Below are 23,916 nucleotides of genomic sequence, written 5' to 3'. Positions count from 1 at the left end.
AAAATTGTATTACCCTCGAACGGCTAGGTGGTCTCAGCCAGTTCCTTGATGAATTTCTCCACCGCTAGGGCAGACAGAAGCCATTTATTGTCGCCATAAGGAAGGGTAACCCACAGCCTGGCTGGAAAAAGCAGCGTTGGGCGATATCCGCATTGGTACAGCGCCGCCATGGGGGCTCAATATTCGCTTCGCTGCTTCACTACATCCAGACTATAGTCCTCATAGATGCGGATCGAATGGCCCTTGTAGGAAAGATCCCCCCTCCGACGAGCTTCGCGGATGATCAAGTCTTTGAGTGGTGGAGGCAGAGGAGGACAGGATGGGGTCTCCCATCCGGGGGAGGCTTGGGAGCCGCGGTGCGGTGAGCGCGATCTATCTCCGGCGGCGATGACAATGCACCCCTGCTGAAGACCTCCACCAGGAGCTCAGAGAAGAACACCGTCGGATGAGGGCCACCAAAGGTCTCCGGTAAGCCCACAATTCGGACATTATGACGCCTGCTGCGTTCCTCGAGATTTGCCAGTTTTTCCATCATTAAATTATTCTCCTTCTGCATCGTGTAGTACTTATGCTCCAGCTCTGTGAGTCGTTGGTCAGATATAGTTGCGTTTTCCTCCAGCGAAGCAATGCGGGCCGAGTGGTCGTCTATTGCAGCTTTAATACAATCCAGTTTCGGAGTTAGGGAGTCGACAGATGATTAAACTCTGCCGCGAGTTCCTCTTTATGCTTAGCCAGCAGCGTGATGAAATCCTCTAGCGTCGGGCTAGCGTTAGCAGAAGAGGTCAACGCCGCTGCTTCTTTTTCAGCTTGTATCCCTTTCGACTTCGACATAGCCGCCACTAAGTTAAAAAAATATGTTTTCAAATCCAAAGAGGTTAAAAAGGTGCAAGTAATACTTCGTAGAGTGCTGAAACAGGGTAGAATAGTTAACCCAGTGCGGGAGCAGGCTTAGCGTGCAACTACTCTGCTTGCCCCATAACCCAGAAGGCCAAATCGTAAACATATTTTTTTACACTTTTTCACCACCTTTGCTTTGACATTATATGGTCACAGAGGTGCGGCTGCTGGCACAGATGCCACCGGTTCTTCTGACTACCACAAGCAGGCAAGCTGGGTGAAGTGTCTTTCCCAAGGACACAATTGGCAAGGATAGCCTGGGTTTGAACCGACAACTAATTGCGCCATCGTTGCCCTAAGTAATTTAAAGACCAAGTTAAATTGCTTTTCAATACATTTGCAGGGGTCTCTAGTAGGAATGACTGCCTTGTGAGTCGATCTATGTGGGGAAAGTGCTCTGGTGCTCCTGTTTCAGGAATTAAAAATTAGCCGGAGGAGAGGGGAGCAGAAAACAGCAGGATTTGGAGTCTTATTGCCTGATATTCCGACATCTTACCTCTGATTGGCTAACAGCAACATGACTCTGACTCTTTCTGCCCTGCTGCACTGATGTTTTATCTCCACAAATAACACAAGCATGAAGGAGTTCTACTCCTTCATGTCAGCCAACACAACCAGACCACAGCTACAGCCACACAACAACAGTCTGGTTAGAATGCCAGTTTTCAATATGATTAGTGTAGGGTGACCAGATGTTCCACATTTTCATTACTTTTCACATGTCCCGCAAATCGAGACTCATGTCCCGTAGTATTCACAGTTTACTGTTTCGAGTTTCAATCTTATAGAAGAAGCTGGAGAAATCTGCCTGTTGCTGTCAGTCGAACAGAGACGGGACTTTTTTTAAATTTATTTATTTATTTTTTTTCTTGACATTTTTCCTTTTTTTTTTTTACCGTGTCCTGTCTGGCTGTGAAGCAAGCAGAATTGATGTCTGAATGCTGGTGACAAGCCTTACAGATTTATTCTCAGGTGGAGCATCAAAGCGTTTGCTTTTAATGTCACGCCTGATACTTAAAACTTTATTGTTATTGTTGTTGAATGCTTTGTAATTCCGACCAGACACGGAGACAGAGGTGAAAGAAAAAGGAAGAGAAAAGAAAAAGGAAGAGAAAAGAAGGAGAAGGAGAGAGAGAGAGAGGGGGGGGGGGGGTTCCACAAAAATAAACAATGAACAAGAGTCTGCTTCTAAACCTGCAGAAAAAGACAAAAAAAAAAACAAAAGGACACAAAAAAGGGACACATCAACAATACAACAAGATCAACCTATCACTGCGTCAACTTGATGAAAAAAAACAAACAAAAAAAAACAATATATATATATATATACATACATACACATACATACACATATACATACATATATATATATATATATATATATATATATATATATATATATATATATATATATATATATATATATATATATACACATATACATAATCAACATTGCTTAACTGAAGAATCACGATAATAAATCACAATGCATTAAGTGCCCCCCATAGTCTTAAGACATGTGTTGAACGTGCCCAAGCCCATACTTTTGAGAGCACCATGTGAGCACCTGTGTGTGTACACGCGCTTGTTTATTTAAGGTTTCTCTATAGGAGTGTCCAACAGAGAGTGTGAGGGACCACAGATCGGCCCCCCAAAGATGCGCAGGAGACGGGGGGAGCTCCAAGTCCCAGAGATCCAGGCGTTGCCCCAGAATGCAGGAACCCCAAGGAGACTGCAACCAGAAAGGTCCCCGCCCCCCTCGAGAGGCACAGAGGATCGCCCCGGGGGGCCACAACCAGCAGCCGGCAGAGTCCCTGGAGATATCAGCGGCAAGCCCACAGGCCCGCCCGCAGCCTCCCACCCCCTAGCCGGCCGAGCCCGGGACCCAGCGACCCGGGACCCAGGGGTGACCACCCCCGCCGGGGACCCAGCAGAGCCCAGGGACCCAGACCCCACCAGGCAGCCACCGGGATCTATCAGGCAGATGCCAAAATCTTAAACCCCCAGACCCGGTTGCCACGAACACTCAGGCAGACCATGGCACAAGCCCCCACACCAGGTGTGGCAGGGGGAGGGGGGACAAAGATCTATATCATCAAGAGAAGTTCCAGGAGAGGGGAGGACCCAAAGTCCCCACCTGACATATACAGTCATACACAAACACAGTCACACACTCCCTCCCTCATGCTCACACATGCACATACAACCCAAGACTTACAAAAATGCACGCTGGACACTCACTCATGCTCCCCATACACACCCTATTAACTCTGGTCCCGGTACTGCTGCACATGGGGTACAACCATCACCGGTAACCAGAGTTTGACCCTTTCTGCTGGGGTGCTGATGAGCAGGCTCCCCCGCCCAACGCTGAGCACAGCAACCCACCACCCCAGACCCCAACCAGACGGCCAGATCTCCCTCCTAGCCTCCAGCCCCAGGAAGCCTAGCAACAACAGAGGTGGCTAAGACCCCTAGTCTCCCTCCACCTGCTCCAATATAGTGTTGTGTGATCATGAGGTGTATTCCATGGCTGTGGTGAGTGAGCAGTGCGGGCATCATCCGGCATATGCCAGCTGATGCCACCGCACCACCCCACTTACACCCTCAGCCATCAGTGTCTAAGTGCGGTTTAAAATTGGAAGTGGGCACCGGCACTCGGGAGGAGGCTGAAATATCCCCCTGCCAAATGCCGTTGAATGTGCTCACTCCCAAGGCCCTAAGTGTGTGTTTGTGTGGAATGTCGTCAGTGGAAGTGTATAAGGTGCAAATAAAATTGGGGGGCAGGTTGCCACAGGAATGCGGAAATGGGGTCCATACCCACACTCCCTGACTTGCCCACCCCCCAAGGTCCTATGTGTATGTTTGTGTGATGATGTGAGGGAGCAGGAGGAGAGAAATATGCGGGGATGGGGAGGAATGGCTGGTTGGGCTTAGCCCTCCAGGGAGCCAGCTCCCCTACTGGCCCCAATAGGCACCTCTGTTGTCAAACTGCCACCCAGGGCATGGAGACCCCAGCCCATCCTGCCAGGGCCCAAAGCAGCAGCATTACAGAGCCTCACGGAGTCCGAGGGCACCAACCCAGCCCCATCCCAGCAGAATATCTATGCCCACCCCTGCATTTGCACAACTTCCAGAATATATAAGACATGGGACATCCAGGTAAGGTTTGGTCCTCCCCGTCCTGCACCTCCCCCTCCCCTGTGATGGAACGGCAGAGGAGCCAAGGTCTACCTGATGCCCCCGAACCCGGGCCAGCGTTAGCAGAAGAGGTCAACGCCGCTGCTTCTTTTTCAGCTTGTATCCCTTTTGACTTCGACATAGCCGCCACTAAGTTAAAAAAATATGTTTTCAAATCCAAAGAGGTTAAAAAGGTGCAAGTAATACTTCGTAGAGTGCTGAAACAGGGTAGAATAGTTAACCCAGTGCGGGAGCAGGCTTAGCGTGCAACTACTCTGCTTGCCCCATAACCCAGAAGGCCAAATCGTAAACATATTTTTTTACACTTTTTCACCACCTTTGCTTTGACATTATATGGTCACAGAGGTGCGGCTGCTGGCACAGATGCCACCGGTTCTTCTGACTACCACAAGCAGGCAAGCTGGGTGAAGTGTCTTTCCCAAGGACACAATTGGCAAGGATAGCCTGGGTTTGAACCGACAACTCATTGCGCCATCGTTGCCCTAAGTAATTTAAAGACCAAGTTAAATTGCTTTTCAATACATTTGCGGGGGTCTCTAGTAGGAATGACTGCCTTGTGAGTCGATCTATGTGGGGAAAGTGCTCTGGTGCTCCTGTTTCAGGAATTAAAAATTAGCCGGAGGAGAGGGGAGCAGAAAACAGCAGGATTTGGAGTCTTATTGCCTGATATTCCGACATCTTACCTCTGATTGGCTAACAGCAACATGACTCTGACTCTTTCTGCCCTGCTGCACTGATGTTTTATCTCCACAAATAACACAAGCATGAAGGAGTTCTACTCCTTCATGTCAGCCAACACAACCAGACCACAGCTACAGCCACACAACAACAGTCTGGTTAGAATGCCAGTTTTCAATATGATTAGTGTAGGGTGACCAGATGTTCCACATTTTCATTACTTTTCACATGTCCCGCAAATCGAGACTCATGTCCCGTAGTATTCACAGTTTACTGTTTCGAGTTTCAATCTTATAGAAGAAGCTGGAGAAATCTGCCTGTTGCTGTCAGTCGAACAGAGACGGGACTTTTTTTAAATTTATTTATTTATTTTTTTTCTTGACATTTTTCCTTTTTTTTTTTTACCGTGTCCTGTCTGGCTGTGAAGCAAGCAGAATTGATGTCTGAATGCTGGTGACAAGCCTTACAGATTTATTCTCAGGTGGAGCATCAAAGCGTTTGCTTTTAATGTCACGCCTGATACTTAAAACTTTATTGTTATTGTTGTTGAATGCTTTGTAATTCCGACCAGACACGGAGACAGAGGTGAAAGAAAAAGGAAGAGAAAAGAAAAAGGAAGAGAAAAGAAGGAGAAGGAGAGAGAGAGAGAGAGAGGGGGGGGGGGTTCCACAAAAATAAACAATGAACAAGAGTCTGCTTCTAAACCTGCAGAAAAAGACAAAAAAAAAAAAAACAAAAGGACACAAAAAAGGGACACATCAACAATACAACAAGATCAACCTATCACTGCGTCAACTTGATGAAAAAAAAAAACAAAAAAAAACAATATATATATATATATATATACATACATACACATACATACACATATACATACATACATATATATATATATATATATATATATATATATATATATATATATATATATATATATATACACATATACATAATCAACATTGCTTAACTGAAGAATCACGATAATAAATCACAATGCATTAAGTGCCCCCCATAGTCTTAAGACATGTGTTGAACGTGCCCAAGCCCATACTTTTGAGAGCACCATGTGAGCACCTGTGTGTGTACACGCGCTTGTTTATTTAAGGTTTCTCTATAGGAGTGTCCAACAGAGAGTGTGAGGGACCACAGATCGGCCCCCCAAAGATGCGCAGGAGACGGGGGGAGCTCCAAGTCCCAGAGATCCAGGCGTTGCCCCAGAATGCAGGAACCCCAAGGAGACTGCAACCAGAAAGGTCCCCGCCCCCCTCGAGAGGCACAGAGGATCGCCCCGGGGGGCCACAACCAGCAGCCGGCAGAGTCCCTGGAGATATCAGCGGCAAGCCCACAGGCCCGCCCGCAGCCTCCCACCCCCTAGCCGGCCGAGCCCGGGACCCAGCGACCCGGGACCCAGGGGTGACCACCCCCGCCGGGGACCCAGCAGAGCCCAGGGACCCAGACCCCACCAGGCAGCCACCGGGATCTATCAGGCAGATGCCAAAATCTTAAACCCCCAGACCCGGTTGCCACGAACACTCAGGCAGACCATGGCACAAGCCCCCACACCAGGTGTGGCAGGGGGAGGGGGGACAAAGATCTATATCATCAAGAGAAGTTCCAGGAGAGGGGAGGACCCAAAGTCCCCACCTGACATATACAGTCATACACAAACACAGTCACACACTCCCTCCCTCATGCTCACACATGCACATACAACCCAAGACTTACAAAAATGCACGCTGGACACTCACTCATGCTCCCCATACACACCCTATTAACTCTGGTCCCGGTACTGCTGCACATGGGGTACAACCATCACCGGTAACCAGAGTTTGACCCTTTCTGCTGGGGTGCTGATGAGCAGGCTCCCCCGCCCAACGCTGAGCACAGCAACCCACCACCCCAGACCCCAACCAGACGGCCAGATCTCCCTCCTAGCCTCCAGCCCCAGGAAGCCTAGCAACAACAGAGGTGGCTAAGACCCCTAGTCTCCCTCCACCTGCTCCAATATAGTGTTGTGTGATCATGAGGTGTATTCCATGGCTGTGGTGAGTGAGCAGTGCGGGCATCATCCGGCATATGCCAGCTGATGCCACCGCACCACCCCACTTACACCCTCAGCCATCAGTGTCTAAGTGCGGTTTAAAATTGGAAGTAGGCACCGGCACTCGGGAGGAGGCTGAAATATCCCCCTGCCAAATGCCGTTGAATGTGCTCACTCCCAAGGCCCTAAGTGTGTGTTTGTGTGGAATGTCGTCAGTGGAAGTGTATAAGGTGCAAATAAAATTGGGGGGCAGGTTGCCACAGGAATGCGGAAATGGGGTCCATACCCACACTCCCTGACTTGCCCACCCCCCAAGGTCCTATGTGTATGTTTGTGTGATGATGTGAGGGAGCAGGAGGAGAGAAATATGCGGGGATGGGGAGGAATGGCTGGTTGGGCTTAGCCCTCCAGGGAGCCAGCTCCCCTACTGGCCCCAATAGGCACCTCTGTTGTCAAACTGCCACCCAGGGCATGGAGACCCCAGCCCATCCTGCCAGGGCCCAAAGCAGCAGCATTACAGAGCCTCACGGAGTCCGAGGGCACCAACCCAGCCCCATCCCAGCAGAATATCTATGCCCACCCCTGCATTTGCACAACTTCCAGAATATATAAGACATGGGACATCCAGGTAAGGTTTGGTCCTCCCCGTCCTGCACCTCCCCCTCCCCTGTGATGGAACGGCAGAGGAGCCAAGGTCTACCTGATGCCCCCGAACCCGGGCCAGCGTTAGCAGAAGAGGTCAACGCCGCTGCTTCTTTTTCAGCTTGTATCCCTTTTGACTTCGACATAGCCGCCACTAAGTTAAAAAAATATGTTTTCAAATCCAAAGAGGTTAAAAAGGTGCAAGTAATACTTCGTAGAGTGCTGAAACAGGGTAGAATAGTTAACCCAGTGCGGGAGCAGGCTTAGCGTGCAACTACTCTGCTTGCCCCATAACCCAGAAGGCCAAATCGTAAACATATTTTTTTACACTTTTTCACCACCTTTGCTTTGACATTATATGGTCACAGAGGTGCGGCTGCTGGCACAGATGCCACCGGTTCTTCTGACTACCACAAGCAGGCAAGCTGGGTGAAGTGTCTTTCCCAAGGACACAATTGGCAAGGATAGCCTGGGTTTGAACCGACAACTCATTGCGCCATCGTTGCCCTAAGTAATTTAAAGACCAAGTTAAATTGCTTTTCAATACATTTGCAGGGGTCTCTAGTAGGAATGACTGCCTTGTGAGTCGATCTATGTGGGGAAAGTGCTCTGGTGCTCCTGTTTCAGGAATTAAAAATTAGCCGGAGGAGAGGGGAGCAGAAAACAGCAGGATTTGGAGTCTTATTGCCTGATATTCCGACATCTTACCTCTGATTGGCTAACAGCAACATGACTCTGACTCTTTCTGCCCTGCTGCACTGATGTTTTATCTCCACAAATAACACAAGCATGAAGGAGTTCTACTCCTTCATGTCAGCCAACACAACCAGACCACAGCTACAGCCACACAACAACAGTCTGGTTAGAATGCCAGTTTTCAATATGATTAGTGTAGGGTGACCAGATGTTCCACATTTTCATTACTTTTCACATGTCCCGCAAATCGAGACTCATGTCCCGCAGTATTCACAGTTTACTGTTTCGAGTTTCAATCTTATAGAAGAAGCTGGAGAAATCTGCCTGTTGCTGTCAGTCGAACAGAGACGGGACTTTAACGCAGGAGCGTGTGTGGAGCGCACCCGAACCACCAATACAAGCGTGAGTGAGCACGGAGAAAATAATGTAAACTTGTGAATTAAACGTGTTCAGAGATACTTGTTCAGTTCAGTTCAGTTCATTTTATTTCAAACATTCCACACACATATATCTTCACATGTTCTTCTTCCGGCTCTTGGAGAGTACAGAGGATTTTTTTTCTCCTCTCTCCCTCCTCATCCCAAGGCTCTTTGTCATGTCTTTGTGTGCACGGCGCTTTCTGCATTTTTTCTGGAAACTGGAAATTATTAAAAATGGATCTGGTCAGTTGGTCTCTCAAAGCGATTGACAAAATTTTTTCAACGATGAGAACGGGAGAAGCGGCTCCCAGATGCCCCTCTGGGACAGAGCCAGCTGGGTATATCATGGCCTCCTGGAAACAGTGGAACTTGATATGCCTCTCTCAACTGTCTGTAGAGGATCCTGAAGATGTTTGGATATTCGTCGTTTTGGTGTAGGGATTCCTGCTGTTTGGCCTGAGCGGTTACCTGGCTTACCGGAAAATTAACGAGCTTTTGAGGAATATTGGCTCAATCCCGGAGCTCAGGGATGGAATACATCGTGCTGTGAACGCACAAACTCATATAATTGTCAAGATGAGTCATAAGCTTGGAACTTTGGCTGAGATTCAGGCTCTGGCACAGAAGGTGGATTCCATCAAGGAGTGAGTTAACGGATCAGCACGGATTGGGATAGATTAATTACACCATTATTGGATATAGAGAGGTTGAAGACCAACAGAACACCAAGGCAGAGAGGAAATTATCTCTGTCTGTCCCCAAACAGTTCTTATCTGAATCTGGTGCCCTTGGAACCTGTGAGACTGAAGTGTAAACCACCCTCAGAAGAAATATGGAATGCTGCCGTCACTATGGATACTCTTTCTCCCTATCCCAGCCTGGGCAGGACTTTGACCAATGAAGGCTGTGGAACCGTATTTAGGAGTGAATGTGCCCTCTAACCCATTATCTCCCTCCCCTGTCCAAACGGAGGTGATGAGCGCTGCTCCATGCAGCTACACGCACTGAAGTGAGGAGAGTCCCAACCCTACCTCCCCACCTAGTGGACACTTATGTTGTGTAATGTCTGAAGTCTGTGCGCATATTTGTCTGAGGTGTTTTTTTGCATAGCAAAGCTACCCTCTCTGTTGAGGGTAACTCTGAAGTGCCTTTTTTCCCCTCCCCCTGACTCTATCCTCATATAAACCCTCTTGATCTATTACGGCAGAGCGACTCGGGTTGCGAATGACCACAGTCACCAATTCTTGTCATGTGTCTATGTATGTATGTCTGATCTCAGAATTGTGTGTACTGAAACTCTAATTTCCATCTGGGATTAATAAAGTATTTTTGAATTTGAATTGAATTGAATCATTACAAAATATCATTCCATTATTTGTTTGAAAAGGAGTAGGCAGAAGTATTTACTTATTTGTCCCTACCCCCAATTTTTACCTCTTATTCATTTAATGTTCTTTCAATCTTAAATTAAACAACATATGAGAAAAAAATACAATTAAAAACAAAAAACAAAACAACACATGAAAAACAGAGAATGTGTAAATTTGCAGATTCACCATTTGTGAAAAAAAAAAGAAAAAAGAAAAAAAACACTGAAAAAAAAGCACAACAAGCCACATTGCCATCCTGGGTTAACCGTGTTTTCTTCATTCTTATCCTTATTTTAAATTAGGTTTTTATATTGTACTTTAAACTGCTTTACGTTTTTACTTTCTTTTATTTCGATTGTTAGACTGTTCCATAATTCGACTCCTGCCATTGCGATTGACATAGTTTGTTCTAGCACTTTGCATTTTTAAATTCCATTTCCCTCTTAAGTTATACCCACCTTCTCTTTCTTTGAACAATATACAGATTTCTTTTGGAAGCAATTTAGTTCTTACTTTATACATTATTTGCGCTGTTTTGAGCTTCACCAAGTCTTGGAATTTAATAGCTTGCATTTTGACAGAGTGCATTTGTATGGTCCCAGTACCCCTCATTATTTATTATTCTATAAGCCTTTTTCTGTATTATAGTTATCATTTGTGTTACTTTTGTATGTGTTTCTCCAGACCTCTACACAGTAATTCATATATGGCAATAGTAAAGCACAGTATATTATGTGCAGTGCTTTCTGATCCAGCATATTCTTTGATTTCCACAAGATGGCAACGACCCGTGCCAATTTCCCCCGAACATAAGTAATGTGTGGCTTCCAACAGAGCTTGTGGTCAATGATCACACCAAGAAATGTTATTTCATTTACTCTTTCTAAATATACATTGTCCACACATATTTCCATTTTGATGTATTTCTGTTGGTTTCCAAATAGCATAAATCTGGTTTTATCTAGATTTGATGATAATTTATTTATATCAAACCACTTTTTTAATATTGTCAATTCCTGTGTGATCAACTCCAAAACCTGTGGCAATTCCACACCGGAACACTGTACATTTGTGTTCTCTGCAAATATTACAAACTGTAAAATTTTTGATACTCTGCAGATATCATTTAAATACATAATAAACAATTTAGGGCCCAGCACTGAACCTTGAGGTACTCCATAAGCTATATCCATCAAATCAGATTTATATTCATTTGTACATATTGTTTCCCATTCTCTACATAGCTTTTTAACCAGTCCCCAACGATTTCCCTAAACCCGTATCTTTCCATTTTTTAAATAGAATTTCATGATTAACAGTATCAAACGCCTTTTTATGTCTAAAAAAAGCTCTGAGTGCATACCTCTTATTATCCATACAGTCCATTATCTTTTCCATTAAATCTATCAGTGCCAAAGCTGTTGATCTGTTGCTTCTGAACCCAAATTGGCAATCCGTCAGTAATTCATATTTTTCCTCAAAATTGTCAAATCTTTTTATGAAAATTTTTTCCAGTATCTTAGAGAATTGGAGAGTATCGACACTGGCCTATAGTTTGTAAAATAATGCCTTTCACCGGTTTTGTAAATGGGAATAACTTTAGCAACTTTCATATCTTGTGTAAAAACCCCTTTTTGAAATGACAAGTTGAATATATATTTTAAGGGTTTTACAATACCATCAATAACTGTCTTTACTGTTACCATATCAATATCATTCCAATCTGTACTGGTTTCGTTCTTAAGTCCTCTAACTATGTCATAGATCTCTTTCTCTTCCAATTCTCTCAAAAACATCGAGCTTCTATTCCTTCCATTATTTCCACCAGTGTCCCTTTCTATTCCATCAACCTTTATTTCTTCTGCCAGTGTTGGCCCTATGTTTATGAAGAATTCATTAAAACCATTTACTGTCTCCTTCATATTATTAATACTTCTTGTCCCTTCTATAAAGTACCCAGAATAATCATTATTCCTTGATTCATTTTTGATTATGCTGTTGTTATGCTGTTTTTATATTTTCTTCCATTATAGTTGTAAATATATTGTCTATTAGAGTTGCACAATGAGATGTTATTCTGGTCAGTCTTGTTATCAGTGGAAATAAACCCATGCTGTACATGGAATCAATAAATTCTTCTGTACTCTTATTATGATTTGGATTCAATAGGTCAATAATAAAATCCCCACAAATAAACATTCTTTTCTGATTTATATTTGTAAATAATTCCTCCATATAATCCTTAAATATCAATCTTGGATCCTTGTGTTCGGTATATACAACTGACAATTAAGTTTTTCCCTTTTTCCACACTTATTTCCACTGTTAAACATTCCATCACTCCATCAACAACAGTCGTCATTCTTCCCTTCTTTCGTATTTTAGGTTTTTATCAATGTAAAGTGCCCCCCACCTTCCCTCCTTTCTTGTTGATCCTGCCTACATGAAGGAATTCATATCCATTTATTTTAAAGTCTTCTTCTTTTCCAGGAGTTATCCAGGTCTCTGATATGGCTATTACCTTGAATAGCCGTTCAAACTGAGTTATGGAGTCTTTTATGGGTTGAAAGTTTGTATAAAAGCTTCAACTATTAAAGTGTACCATTGTTATACCCTTTTCTACCTTGATTGTCTTTTGAAGTTGCTCATTTGTATAATAATTGCATTCATTTGTCTTACTGTTAAAGAAATTACAATCAGGATCAATTTGAGGAGTGAGCACCACCTCACCCCTGCCACATGGACCTCAAGGGATAAAAAAACCATCAACCCTGCTCAATGGTCAACTTTCCTCGCGGGGTCACCCATAAAGACAGTGGGAGGGTTAAAATAGCTGTTTAAATAAATTGTGATAAAAATTGAGATTGTATGATATGATTAAATATATCGTGATTAATTTTTAAATGTAACCCAGGGCCTTCTCAAGTAAACTTATAAAGCAAATATTTCACTTGAGAATGTGTTACCCCTTTGATGTTTTACTTCCTGAAACCAGAGGCTCTCCTGGCGACTCACCTCAGCTCTGTAAACGTTTCAATTGCCTTCCCATTTCTTCTTTCCTTCTCTAGAAGAGAGGCCGTTATTTATTCCAGGAGGACCACTTATTCTAATGTTACCTGTTACCTTCCTATTCCCATATGGGAACTGCTGAACTATCAGAGTGGGCAATCTAACCCAACAACTCTCCGGTGCTCTTGTACACTCACACACATGCAGATAAAAAGGGAAGAGAAAAAAAAACATCTCCTTCTGTCCTATCTGGCAGAGCGATCTAATGCAGTAGCTCTCCTGCCGTCTGGCTGTCACGACAGGTAAACTAAAGCTGCGGCTTTGAATTACCCTCTCCTTCCCCCTCCTCTTACTTCTCCCTTCCTTCGGCTGTCTTCTCCTGCCCTTTCTGTGCGGCTATGCAGTCTCACGCTTTAGGCAAGTGATCCATGTTATAGGACTTACCCTTACAACAGAGGGCCTTTAGTCTATGCACTCCTGTGTGTATGTAAATAAGTTAGGGAAGCTCACAGAGAAAGAGACCTTTCCTTGGGTCCTCACCTCATGTGCACCAGCTTCTCCTGTTGTAATTCCTTCACACTGCTGCCAAGACCATGCCACCAGGACCAACCTTGTTACCTCCTCAGTCATACAATTCTTTATTGTGAACTTATTTTGAACTTCATTGTTTTTGGTGGTTCCTAGGTCTAAAATGAAGTCAAGGTGTGACCACACACAATTACCCCCAAGACTGTGGACTGATTTGCCATGAAGCATCAGAGAGATTCTTTTATTCTTTAGTTTTTATGCACAATGAGTAGTTATTATATTTTTTATGTTCTTATTGTTCTGAAAGTTTCACTTTTTGTGTTTTAACGATTTTTTTGCATTTAACACTCCCTAGAGTCTGTTATTAATTTACTGTCATAAAACCAAAATCGAAACTCTCCTTGCTGTGCGTTCATCTTTTTAACACCTTAGTCTAACAGCTGAAATGTATCCTCAGCCTTCAATAGTGTCTACAGGAGTGATTTATCACTAAATCAAACAAATCAGCTGCAGATCTAAAACATGCAGGAAACGTGCAGGGAGCAGACCGCAGCGCCAGCATGTCGGCTAGCGACTTCACTAATGACTAACAGAGTTCCTGTTAAATAATATGACCAAGATCATGAGAGGAGGAATCATGTGATCACAGGGAAATCCTGTAGTGTGTTGGCAAAAGCAAACACAGATTCAGAGCGCTGTGTGATAACAGACAGGCAAGTTACGCGGCCGGCAGTGCTGTTCAGCTGCAGCCGGGGTCCGCTCAGCATGCTGAGGATTCGACGGTGTGTGAGGATGCATTTGTTAGAGACGAGAAAGTGTCAGTGACTGAGCGTTTGCCAGACAAGAAGAAAGTTTATGTGACTCTTAGGGTGAGTGTATGATCGGTGATGGAACGGGACATGATCACTACCACCTGACCAACATATTTAAAAATAATTACAAACTTGGAGAAAGCTAAAACATGCACAAACAAAACATACTAAAGTTGTACTCACAAACACAATAGGATGATTGTTAGAGCTGCATCCAGTTTCAATCCTTTTTGTCTCTGAGCTCTCGTGATTCAGGAAGCGCCAGGTATTGAATCTGGTTTATCTACTATTGCGGTAGGTTGTTCTATTTATTTTTCAGTTTTATCAGATAAATGTTTTCTTTGTTTCTTCTGAGGCTCCACCATGATAAACATGTTACAACGGATGCTAACCAGGTATAACTAGTATGTATAGATTGATTGCTGTAAAGCGTGACTTTGAGACTTCAATGGAGTGGTGTGGATACTCTGAAGTTGCAAGTGTGGTATTCTTGCCACAGGGGGTGGAGGGGATTGAGTGGTTTTTCATTAACCCTGTAGGGTCGTTTCAGCACAGTGGCTCAAGAAAATGATTTAAAAATATGAAAAAGTTGCTTAGTGTAACCCCCAAATTCCACTACCTCCGCTCCGCTCCAGTCTGCCCCCGCCTTCCGCAGCCGCTCGCTTCCGAACTCAATTTTTACTGGTACCCGCTCTACAACGGCTCCGCTCCGGTGCGGAGACCTGAGGTGGGCAAATAAGCATGCGCGGGATTTTCGAGATCTTGCGATACAGTCCGAGCAATAAACGCGGAAGTTAGATCCAAACACCCGTTGTGTGGGAGAAGCATCGAAATGAACTGTTTAATCTGCCCATCATTTGTGTTGAGAGATCAGCAGTGTTTGGATCAACAAAGTGTGACTACTTTGATAGTGGAAACTGTATTTATGGCTTGATTTTGTGCATTTAAACTTCAGCCGCCATTGATAGTGGTTAAAAGTTGTTAAATCTGTGCATATGAAACAAAAAACGCCTTTTGTTTATCGATTTATTGTGAAATACGGAAATTGTGCTTGCTCCTTTTCCTGTTGGGCCGTTGTGATTTCTGTCCATTTACTGCGGAGGTGCTCCGGCGTCCGGCGAAAATAGGATAGCCGGAGCATGGCCGCAGTAGTGGAATAGCTCTGATTGACTACAACGGGACCGATTTTGCTCCGGCGTTCGTGTCGGAGCGGAGCGCAGCGGAGCGGAGGTGGTGGAATTTGGGGGTAACTCCCTCCGAGCTGAATCACGGACACAAGGCGCTCTTCTTTAACTGGCATTTATTAACACGTTCGTGCCATCAACCATGCCTTGAGAACTGTACAAATTAGCACAAATATTCAGTTTAATAACAACTAAATTCTCATGGAGAATAAAAAATAAACAAACATTCTAGAAGATAAAATGACTTTACTAACTCCAAAAATTGGCTTCAGACCATTTCAGACCATTTCACAAAACAACATGTGTAACAATACTAATTATGCCTAGCATCGACATCAGCATAAAACATATGGAAATGGCATAAAACAGAAACATTCATACCTCATTGGCTGCATGAACTCAAACGGGTTAAGAAAGGTTACATCCCACAGTAGAACTCTTAATTCTTGATGGAAGAAAACGGTCTCCTTTACCCAAGCCCCCACAATGTGGCTCAAAAATTGAGGCCAACCCCGGAAGTACCAAAATTGCAGTTCCACCCTCATCCGCTGGGGGCTGGTGTCAGAAGCGAGCAAATCCTCATTGACTCCCATGTTAAAAATACCAATTTCACAGTAGAAATAAACATGTTTACAGCCTGATACCAAAACATGTTTTTTGTTTAAATTATCTAGTTTACACTCATGACAACTCTGAGGGGGGTGAAATTTTTTCTCACTCTTCTGTTTAAGTGTATTAAAAGCCTATAATTCTGTATAATTAATGAGCATCAGACCCACGTGACCACAGAGCTAGCTCCGTGGAAAGGCCTCAGTAGAGCCTCGGTCTGGCTTGGAAACTGCTTTGGGATTTTGAGTGTCTGTGTTTGTGTATTCTTTTTTGGATATTTTTTGTGCAATTGTTGGACAAAATGACTTGCTGTGGCATTAATTGCACTAATAGAGCGTCCAAGTCTCCACCTCATTTTTTCGGTAATTAAAATTATATTTATGTATTTTAGGTCACTGCCGAGCTGAGCTTAGATTTTAACATGTACTTTTTAACCATGAAATTTAAATGTAATAGGGTAAAACCCAGTGCATTTAACACAATGCTGCACTTTAGAAAATGGGTTTAAATATAACATGTTGGTAGAGCTGGGTTCTGACTATCGGCTTGTAGAGCTCTCGGGAGACCGATGTTTTCCACCTGTTTCTCCCCTCCCCGCAGCTCGGCGCATCTCTGTCTGATCGCGGCTTCTGTCTGCTGCGTGGGCTGCCGGCTTTCAGCAGCTTTTGGGAGACCTCTGTGTTCCACCCGGTTTTACCCAGCGGTCAGCCCGGCGTATCTCTGACTCAGAAGCTCTGGTGTTGTGCACAGTTAACTCCGGTTGTAGCTAGGTTGCTACCTCTGTTAGCTTAGCTCCCACCTCCGCATTAGCTTTGGGTTAGCTTTAGGTTAGCTTGTAGCTAGTTCAACCGGGTGTCGTCAGTTGATCCCAGCCTTACAGCCCCACCCTCAGCTCCACCTCTCTTCCCTTTTGTGGAATTGTCTGGGCTTGACGGAACCTGTGACACGGTCAAAATGGCGGTGGTGGCCACCTCCCATTTAGCCTCAAAAACGTGTTTGGAGCCTATGGAAATGAATTGTTCAGTATATATGTCGATGCCTTTACCTTAACATGCCTTAACAAGTGCACATATCAATAAGAACTCTGCCCTCCGCTGACTGAAGTGCGTTACAATTACTGACTGGACCTCAACAACACATGTAACATTAGTTCCACCTCGAAGAAGAGAAATAGAACATGCCTATTTAAATGTATGCTTAAACAAACCTAAAATAAACCATATTTTCCTTAAACATAAATTGCTCTTTCAACCATAAATATCAGATCAAAGAAAATCGTTTAACTGTCTCTGATGGCAGCTACACTAACCCCCAAATTCCACTACCTCCGCTCCACTGCGCTCCGCTCCGACACGAACGCCGGAGCAAAATCGGTCCCGTTGTAGTCAATCAGAGCTATTCCACTACTGTGGCCGTGCTCCGGCAGTGCGGCGCCGTGCGCCGCACTCTGTTCCGGCGTCCGGCAAAAATAGAATCTATCCTATTTTCGCCGGACGCCGGAGCACCTCCGCAGTAAATGGACAGAAATCACAACGGCCCAACAGGAAAAGGAGCAAGCACAATTTCCGTATTTCACAATAAATCGATAAACAAAAGGCGTTTTTTGTTTCATATGCACAGATTTAACAACTTTTAACCACTATCAATGGCGGCTGAAGTTTAAATGCACAAAATCAAGCCATAAATACAGTTTCCACTATCAAAGTAGTCACACTTTGTTGATCCAAACATTGCTGATCTCTCAACACACATGATGGGCAGATTAAACAGTTCATTTTGATGCTTCTCCCACACAACGGGTGTTTGGATCTAACTTCCACGTTTATTGCTCGGACTGTATCACAAGATCTCGAAAATCCCGCGCATGCTTATTTGCCCACCTCAGGTCTCCGCACCGGAGCGGAGCCGTTGTAGAGCAGGTACCAGTAAATTGAGTTCGGAAGCGAGCGGCTGCGGAAGGCGGGGGCGGACCGGAGCGGAGCGGAGGTAGTGGAATTTGGGGGTTAGTGTCTCTTTAAAGAGCAAGTAACATCTAAATTAACTTTTTTTTTGCTGATAAACTGTATAAATGAGTGTCTAATAGTGTTTTAAATGTGTGTATTAATTATTTTAGCATTTTGGTGCATTTTCTTTAAAAATTAAAAATTCTGCCTAAATACCACAGTATAGCGCCACCTTCAGCTTAAAACATAGAATTTGACTCATTTTGAATAAATTTTAGCCAATGGCTAAAGAGTAAGATACTACGTAAACCAGTAGAGTACTACGTAGCAGCTCTGTGTCAAAGTTATAAAAGCAACGAGCGTCTCGGCCACGCCTTGTGGCGAGTTGGGAGTTGGATTTGCAAGCGAGCGTAGGACGGTTAGCGGTAGTTCAGCATTAGCATATAGCATTAGCATATCCTAGTCTTTAGCGTAGCCGTTAGTGTTATACATACTTATTTAGTGTTAGCTTGGCTGTTGGATAGTGTAGTTTAGTTAGTGTTTGGCTGTTAGTGTTATTAGGAAAGTAGTTCAGGTTTAGTGCTCCATATCGTGTTAGTATGCTGTGAGAAGGTGTAGTGTAGTATGGTTGCGGTGGCTCTGTGGGGTTGTACTCCTTTCCGCTGGACTTAGAAATTAGGCGCCAGTGGTTGCGCGCAATCGGTGTCTGGAAAACATTCAGCTCCCGCCGGGTGCTGTAGTTTGCAACCAGCATTTTACCCGCGATTCTGCACGTCTCCGTTTGAAGAGAGGGCTGTGCCCACCGTGGCTCTTCCGCGATTTAGATGCAGCCCACCGACTCTGCTCCCCCACCATGGCGGGCTCCAGTCTGAGGTGAGTAAGCTAAATAAAAGTTAACATCTTCTAAAGACAATTTCCTACCTAAATGCAAAGTTTGCAAGACGCGGTTCACTCCATTTAGCTAATATCAGCCTGCACTGCCTTCGGGCAGATTTGTCAAGTTCACAAAATGTGGAACGGGATGTAAGGTTAGAATCAGCGGCGAATCGGAACATATCTCGAAGCCCTGGCCGACAAAACGGTCCACATGACTGTCAGGCTCAGAGAAAATTCGGGCTGCTTTTGTGTCAGTCGGTAATTCTGCAACAGTGACTCTAACTAACGCAGCACTAGTTGACAGACATCATTACAGCGTGAAATCCAGCACAGCGTGACCCGGTTCCGTGAGGAATTCTGTTCAGGAGGTCGCATTTCAGGCTCTCCACATCATATGTGACTGACTTTTACATTATAATAATATCACACACTAGGAATGTTATAAAGCGCCTATATAGGAGTTTATTTTGTATATTATCTGACTTTATAAGCAACAATGTGCTTCTATTTTTTTTTCAGGCTAAATCTACCCAAGGCACTTGCTGTCAGACTGATTTAGTAATCTGCAAGAATGCACTTGTCCAGGCTGACGTGAAGCATTACCCGCAGCAAAGGTGAATTATTTTTAATAATCTCCTATGTAAACATTTTATTACCTTCTAGTTTTAATTTGTTTTACAGATTGTTACACATGATTTTATGCTCTTTTAAACGTTTATAAATGTGCTGCTTCTTTGTTTTTTTATAGAGCTCACAGCCGCATGTGTCTTGTGACACCGGGACCATGATGGAAATTCATATTCCAGAAAGTCCCACAGCAGCGTCCACACCCCTGAAAAGACCAGGATGTGAGGTGTCTGCTGTTGATTCCAGCTTCCACCTCAGTGACAGTGCAAGCTCAGTGAACTGTTCAAGGTAAAAAAATTAAAACATTTCTGAATTTTTAAGATATTAACAATTAAATAAACATATGTGATTACATCATGACATCATGAAGGAGGCTACTGATTCTGGCCCTGTGACACTTGGTGGTGACGTGTGAGCTGATTCACCTGGTAAATAACTTTTACATTAAATATTTTGTTTTTGCTATCAAAAGTAAATTAACTAATAACCTGCATTATTGCAGGACACTCAGCAAAATATGGACTCTACACCATGAGGCAGGCACACGTTAATAACTCTATGTGAGCAACACCACATATTATTTTTATTACTGTACACTGTCCTGGATTTGTTTTCTTTCTGCATGATTTGTTTTCTTTCTGCATCTCATCATTAGCCTGGCTGATCACCTGATAACTCCTGTCATCTGGTTATGACAGCATGAGGATGTCCTCACACACCTGTAACCTATCAGCTCATCTGGCAGAATAGAGAGAGAAGAGACAACACCACATCTCCTGTTCCTGGAAAGCCTTCAGCCATCCTTCGATGACTGAGAACCTCCATCAGCTCTGTCTCCTGTCTGCCTACAATTATTATAATAAATATTGAGTTTGACAAGTTTTTTGTGCTGCCAAATATCTCATTTTGATTCCAGTTTTGATATTTTAATGGATATTTATAAATTACATTAATTGAATTATCACATTGCATGTTTAACTAGCTCTATTGTGATGAATTAAACTAGCACCTCACTGTTAAAAGCTCGTTTTAATTTCAAGCATGTTTAAGTATTTATGGACATGAACAAAAACAGGAAATATATAAATTGAGATTTATTTAATTAATATAACAAATAAGGGGGAATGAGTCATTGAAAGGCACATTCTTCTGGAAGCTCCTTATCCTGACGACACCAGAGCAGCTGCAGACACCAGAGGATCACCTGCAACCAAGAGCAGCTAGTATCAGTAAATAAATAATGAAATCAGGGCAGTTTTAGTGGGCTGAACACATTACAGAATAATTTTCTCATGGGATATTTTCATAACTTTATGCAGCAGACTGTAGCTTGAGCCCAGAGCTCCTGGAGAGCTGCTATCCAGCACGTTTCAGTGGTTTTCCTGCTTTAACAGGTTAGATTAGCTGTTAAGCAGCTCAGCTGTTTGTTGCTGATTAAAACCAGGTGTGTTGAAGCAGATAAACCTCTAAAACATGCTGAATACTAGCTCTCGGGCCGTGGAGCAAAACCCTGCAGCTAATCCAATGCTATGGCTAACGGCTACTTACCATTCAGAGCTGGTTCTGTTGGGTCGTTTCCGGTAATTGCAGGCAACTCACAAGCTCAAAACAATAAGGCTCAGGTCCGCTTGTCTCCTCCAAATAGACTTGGTCCCTTTCTTCTTGAGTGTCTGGGTAAGGAGGGGGAGAAATGTCCTCCACTTCTAATGACTGCTCAGAGTGAAGCGAGCTAGCATCGTCCAGTTAGCCATCGTCTTCGTCACTGCCGCGGCTCCGCCCTCTCGGTCCTCCAGACAATGCCTACTAATGTTGCAGTTGTTAAAATTGATACGTGGGTGGAGTAAGACTCTGAGGGGGACATTACGACGTCTTTAACATGCTTCTAGTGTACAACACTTTGATTATCTGCGAAATTGTAAAAGTTTGATAATGATGATGATGAAGAGCCTGTTTTGCATTTCACCCTCTGGGACCCTTAGTATGATTCTGTGTTTGGTTCAGTAAACTGCCAAAAAAGTGACACTGACATGAAAAACACTTTAATGTTTGTTAGTTTTGTCAAGGAACATTTTTCCTACCCATTTCTGTTCTTTTTAGCACCGTGGCAGGACATTTCCACCATCTGATTTCATTATTATATTGACCATGTGCCGTGAGACTGTGGAGCAGTCTGGCGTTCTAATACAGATGGGAAAGATGCATTCACCAGTTTAGCACCATAAAGAAATTTTTCTGTAAACCTTTTAGTAAAACCCTCACTTACCACTTTCAACAGATGTTCACCAGCCCAAATGCAACAGTAAAAATCTATACTGTCAGTTGATGGGTATTTTATGACTCTTGTAGTATCTTGAGACAATTACCTGCCTTTGTTTGCTTCTGTTAGTTATGGATAAAGTACATTTGTTTTACACCAACATGACAGAAATAAATTCACTTGTGTGTCTTGTTATTGTGCAGATGATGGATGGTGATTTGTGTGAACAGATCCTTTGTTTTACACTGAACCATTCCTGTAAGTTTTGTTGCTTCTCTATCTCCGACTATTGTTCTTTTCTTGGACCCAAATCCAGCCCAACAAAATAGAACTAATTTAATCAGAATGTGTGTATGAACAGAGGCAAGCAGTGTGTGAGTTTGTTATGTGCTAGGAGACTGTATATGTGACACTGAGCCAACAACAGCTGAGCAACAGAGAGGTCTCAAGGGAAAAGCAACAAAGGACTCCCTGGGAAAACTTCTATTGCTTCCCTGTTTTTAAACTTGTTTTTGATTCTTTTAATTCTTCAGTTTTTGTCCTCAAACTACTTTTAAGTTATCATGATTTTTCCTTTATAAATCTATTTTTCCTACATTCGACTTCCTTCAACAGTAGACTTAATGCTGGAGTGTTTTTGACACTTTTAACATTTTGTCTTTTAGAGTGGCATAAAAGTGTTTAATAAAACAGAAGTAAAAGCTTTCTCTATCTATACTTCACTTCTGGTTTGTCTTTTATCCTTTTTTCTCAGATTTCTCATCTTGCGCTTTCTCCCTTTCACTAGTGAAACTTCTCTTACTGGCTCCTTCATGTCCAGCTCTCCTTCTCTTACTGTTTTCCTCTTGTTCTATTCAGCTTCAGGCCAAGGATCACAGTCACAGAGACACATAACAAGGATGGAGTAACAATACTATAAAAAACGAAGGTGGGTGATGATTTGAAAGTGGGAAACAAAAAATGGCTACATGAGTGGATCCAGGTTTTTAAAATTATCCATCACACATTATTTATATGCATTTGCAATGGTCTCTATTACAAATAAATGCCTTGAGAGTTGTTTTCAGTGACAAAAAGCTCTGGCGCTCCTGTTTCAGGAAGTAGAGGTCAGTCGAAGGAAAGGGAGGCAGGCACAGGGTTTCTGGAGTCATGGAGCCATTAGAAATCACAATATTTGACATTTCACCTCTGACTGGCTGACAGCAGCACGACTCTACCACTGACTCTATTCACTCTGCAACATTTATGTTTTATCTACATAAATAACACAAGCCTGAAGGATGTCTGCCATTTTGTGGAGTTCCTGGTGCTAATGGTTAGCTTCTACTAGTTGCTACATGGTCTCCTGATGCTAAACGAACAACAGCCTTCTCAATTGTGAGCCAAGATGGGTGAGTCCACGAATGGTAATTTGACAATATGACATGCAGTTGTCAGGCTTTTATAATCTGAGACTTTCCCCATCTATTTTCTTTTGGAGGCTAATGCAGAATATAGGGGTAGAAAACTATTTTCAGGTTTATCTTGTGTAATGGTCTAAGAAAGATTTGTTTGAGACCTGTTACTGCAATTAAAGAATAAAATGTTCATAGAATGTTATAATAAAAGGGTTAAAAGTTGATAAGTGTAGTTGTGTGTAGAAGTGTAATTTCTCATTGTTTACCGTGCACATGAATGCACCACAGTTGTATTATAAATTCTGTACTTGATGTGCTCATCAGGAAGACTCATTAACACTGAAGAAAGGTTTTTCTGCATATGGTTCTAAAGGAGCACATGGTAACTGTTTCTAATTTGTTCTGTTTTATTTAAGATGGAAATATTACTTATTGTTGTGATGTTTATTTGTTTACATTGTGTTGTACAGTTTGAGACCTTTAAGGCTCTAAAAGAGAACTGTAAAATACAAGGTCTAAGCCAAATGTTCTTTATAATTTTCACAGTGTTGATGGAAAGAGAGAGAGGAAAACGAGAATAAATCTTCGAAAGACACCCGTATGATTCATGGCCATTATTTCATCGGAGCTGTGCAGCTACAGCTTGTGTAATAGACACAAAAATGCAAAAAATAAAATGCTGATCTGTGATCTGTGAGTTCTGCCTGAGAAATAATTTGTATTAGATTGA

The 23,916-nt window shown here is 43.2% G+C and overlaps 1 long non-coding RNA gene across 1 annotated transcript; it reads left to right on the top strand.

Moving 5' to 3' along the window:
* Positions 1–19,680: 19,680 nt before the first annotated feature.
* LOC129162959 (uncharacterized) lies at positions 19,681–20,887 on the top strand. The gene is made up of 3 exons (XR_008562972.2): positions 19,681–19,820; positions 19,903–19,960; positions 20,035–20,887. It is a non-coding gene; the product is annotated as an uncharacterized lncRNA (long non-coding RNA).
* The last annotated feature ends 3,029 nt before the right edge of the window (positions 20,888–23,916 follow it).

Source organism: Nothobranchius furzeri, chromosome 1 (assembly GCF_043380555.1).
Source record: "Nothobranchius furzeri strain GRZ-AD chromosome 1, NfurGRZ-RIMD1, whole genome shotgun sequence".
Lineage (NCBI taxonomy): Eukaryota > Metazoa > Chordata > Actinopteri > Cyprinodontiformes > Nothobranchiidae > Nothobranchius > Nothobranchius furzeri.
The sequence above is the reverse complement of the archived record's forward strand: the minus strand, read 5'-3'. Positions and strand labels throughout refer to the sequence as shown.